At 44.7% G+C, this 3851-nt stretch overlaps 1 protein-coding gene across 2 annotated transcripts in view; it reads left to right on the top strand.

Moving 5' to 3' along the window:
• Positions 1-1412: 1412 nt before the first annotated feature.
• The window catches only part of LOC109385016 (general transcription factor II-I repeat domain-containing protein 2), a 394301-nt gene continuing 391862 nt past the window's right edge, over positions 1413-3851 (top strand). For both annotated transcript variants that reach the window (XM_019646848.1, XM_019646849.1), the window contains exon 1: positions 1413-1525. The gene's annotated coding sequence lies outside the window, so the exon portion shown is untranslated. The remainder of the gene's footprint in view (positions 1526-3851) is intronic.

Consider the following 3851-nt stretch of genomic DNA (forward strand, 5'->3'; position numbering starts at 1 on the left):
GACAGCCCAATAGTTTTGGACAAGGAGCTGTAAACATAAAATTGCTTGGGAAATGAGATCCTCCAGGTTGAAAAAAATGACACCCAGCCAGGTGAAACCCCTTTGTCTCTTCCTCCTTCTTTCTTCCTGGAATATAGGTGCAAAATAGCGAAGTGCAGCAGCCACATTGTGACCATGAGGATGAAAGAGACATGCTAAGTAAGGATGATGGAACAGAATGATAGCAGGACCTGAACCAGCCCTGGATTGCTCTCCTATGAGCTTCTAGGTATGTGGGAAAAATTAACTCGTGTTTGGTTAGGCCACCATAGTTGATATTCTCTTACTTACAGGCAAACTGTGGAGGGGAAAAAGAAAAACAAAAGCACCTGACACATCAGCAAACCTAGAAGGGAAACCCATTGATGGCTGATGGAGAGTGTAGTCTTTAGCATCAGACAGACTTAATCTGTGTCTCATCTCTGACTTCTTACAATGTGCGTGAGCTTGGGCAAGTTACTTATCTCTCTAACCCTCAGTTTCTTCATCTGAAAAATGAATGTGATAATAGTACACACTTCAAAGAGAAAATGCCAGACTTAAATGCAAAGCACTTAGACCAGGGCCTGGCACAGAGGAAGTGCTCAGTAAATGTGGGCTATTTTTGCTAAACTGGTGGTTTCAACAAGGTCAATGTTTCATTTTCCTTGAAGTAGCAATTACAGTAGTACCCCTTATTCATGGTTTTATTTTTTGTGGTTTCAGTTACCCACACTCAACCTTGGTCTGAAACTATTAAGTAGAAAATTCCAGAAATAAACAACTCATAAGTTTTAAATTGCATGCAGTTCTGAGTAGTGTGATGAAATCCGGTAACATCCTGCTCCATCCTGATGACTTGAATCATTCCTGTGTCCAGCGTCTCCACGCTGTAGACATTCCTACCCATTAGTCACTTAGTAGCCGTTTCCGTTATCAGATCAACTGTCTGGGTATCACAGTACTGGTGTTCAAGTCACCCTTATTTTACTTAATAATGGCCCCAAAGCACAAGAGTAGTGATGCTGGCAATTCAGATACGCCAAAGAAAAGCCGCAAAGTGCTTCCTTTAAGTGAGAAGGTGAAAGCTCTTAACTTAATAAGGAAAGGAAAAAAATAAAACTATGATGAGGTTGCTAAGATCTACAGTAAGAACGAATCTTCTATCCGTGAAATTGTGAAGAAGGAAAAGGAAATTCGTGCTAGTTTTGCTGTGGCACCTCAAACTGCAAAAGTGATGGCCACGGTGCGTGATAAGTGCTTAGTTAAGATGGAAAAGGCATTAAGTTTGTGGGTGGAAGACATGAACAGAAAACATGTTCCGGTTGACAGCACGGTGTTGCGCCAGAAAGCACTGAGCCTGTATGAAGACTTCAGCAAGGGATCTTACACAGATTCAGGAATAGGTTTGGACTGAGAAATGTAAAAATTACTGCAGAGGCTGCATCTGCTGATGAAGAAGCTGCTGTCACATTTCCGGCAGAGTTGAAGTTGATTAAGGAGGAAGGTATGTATGACTAGGAAAAAACATAGTATGTACAGGGTCTTGTACTATCCGCAGTTTCAGGCATCCACTGGGGGTTCTGAACGTATTCTCCACAGATAAGGGGGCACTACTCTATGGGTAAATTAATTATAACTTTATCATTTTTTTACTTTTCAACCATTTAAGAGCTTTTGTGCTGCCATGCTGTTCATATTCAGAGGCCAATGAGTCACATAAATGAGTCTCTAAAGACCCACTCAGAGGGAGACTGTATCGTCAGCTGTTACCTCTTCCTTAAAATTAAGAGCAGAGACAGGTCTTTAAAAGGGCTTTAAATATATCCCCAGAGGAGTGTCAGGATCAAGCTCCTGTGTTCCTAGGGCAATGGACTGGACCACTTTTTCATTTAGGAAGCAGAAAGGGAAATGTAAAAGGCAAAATATCAGAGACATTGGAAAATCCTTCCTCTGACTTCTCAATGAAATGTTTCTAACACACAATGGAAGCTCTGCTTCCATAATGAGCACTGAACTTCAAATACAAATCCACAGGGGACAGAGGGTACACGAACCTCAATCCTCTCTAAAGTACAGATGATTGGCATTGGGTCTTTCTGGAAAGCAGTGGAGGAAGGGAGAAAACGCAAGTGCAGAAAAAGGAGGCCAACTGCCCGATGACACACTTCGCAATGTTCACAGTTTTGCCAGAAACTGGTTTTCAATGTCGGTCCAATTATAATCCCTGAATAACTCATTCTGTCTTTCCAGGCCTTAAACTCACCCTTTTCTCCCCACTCAAAAGTCACCAGCCAACTGGGAGCCAGAATAGCCAGGACTCCTGCCAAGCAAGTGCCCGTCACCCCCAAAGCTCAGGGGCACAATGGAGACCCCCATCTCCCAGCTCGAGACCATGACTGTCACAGTAAGGATTGCCATGGATGTGCTGTGGCTTACAGAGCGCACATCCAACCACAGCCGGCTGCATGATGAGGTCCACTGGCACCACTGGCTCCATCAGGCAGGTGGGACTGGAGCACAGAGGCTTGCCAAGCACTCCTGGTGAACCTTGGCCCGTGGCTTCCAAGAACTGACCCACCCATCAGACAAGCCTCTCCTCTCCCCTGGGAAGGAGTAAAAACATGGAAAAGCAGATTTTCTCTCTCTGAAGCAGGAATGTGGGCGCACACGAGCGCGCGCGCGCTCGCACACACACACGCAATTTAAATATAACCTCATTTGATCTTCTCAGAAGCCCTGTGAAACAGTCTGAGCAAATATTATTATCCCAATTAATGGGTGATCAAACTGAGGCTCAGCCAGTTTAAATAACTTGGCCAAACTCAACCCAACTAGTAAATGCAGGCCTAGGCTCTCAGTAAGTTCACTTTCGGCCTCTCTGCGTAATTGCCCTAAATGACTCCCATATGCTCCACGCAGAGGATCATGAGGCTACTTTGCCTCTCGACAGCAGCAAGGAGGTTTTAAATTTTTATTTTCTTAAAGTGCGGCGATATTTTCAATAGTTCCTGCTTCTGTAAGCGTCCTCTGGATGAAAAGGAATCTGCTTTGCAAGCCGGCCCTGCACACAGCCGCAGCTAAATGCCTCACAGCTTGGGTCCTGCATTGCATTGCCAGCGATGAAGAAAAACAAAGGGATCCTTACGCCACGAAGAGGCCCGCCTGGCTTCAGCGCATTCTTCCCTGCCGATATTCAAGATGTGTGAGAAGTGGACTTTCAATAATGTTAGTGTGTTATTCTCTAGGACCTTTGAAGTTTCTCTTATGGAGAAAACATTTTCTTAAGTTATTGGCTTTTTTATAAAGCAAAATATGGGAGCCTTATGATCTTAACTCTCACAGCTCATAAATACTTGTGCAGAAGCGGTAGCCAGGCCCCGAAAGGACCATTCCCTGTTTTTGAGGAAGAAGAAAAGTGCCTCGCCACGTGACCCAGCTCCCACTGTCCCTTTGTCAGGGGGAGAAGGAAACGCTGGCTGCCCCCAGGGGCCTCCAGGCCTCTTCCAGAGACGCACAGAAAGAGGCTGAGGACAAGCCACTTTTCCGTGGGCAGTAAGATCCGGATTTATCTGAGAATTGAGGCAACACACAGAATTTCCTTTTAACATGTCTCCCCAACCCCTCCTTTTTTTGAAATATGGCCTTGCACCCAACTGCTCAATATCTTTTTAAAGACCTTTTTTTTTTTTTTAAGATTTTTATTCGGGAATTGGGGGATGGCAATAGCGCTGGGGAATTGGGGGAAGGGGAACAAACAAGTTGCTGTCCTTTTGTTCTTCAGTCTAGTTGTGGAGGACATTGCTTCACTGGCCCAAGTTGGCACCATCATT

This window comes from Hipposideros armiger, unplaced genomic scaffold, assembly GCF_001890085.2.
Source record: "Hipposideros armiger isolate ML-2016 unplaced genomic scaffold, ASM189008v1 scaffold_107, whole genome shotgun sequence".
NCBI classification, from domain to species: domain Eukaryota; kingdom Metazoa; phylum Chordata; class Mammalia; order Chiroptera; family Hipposideridae; genus Hipposideros; species Hipposideros armiger.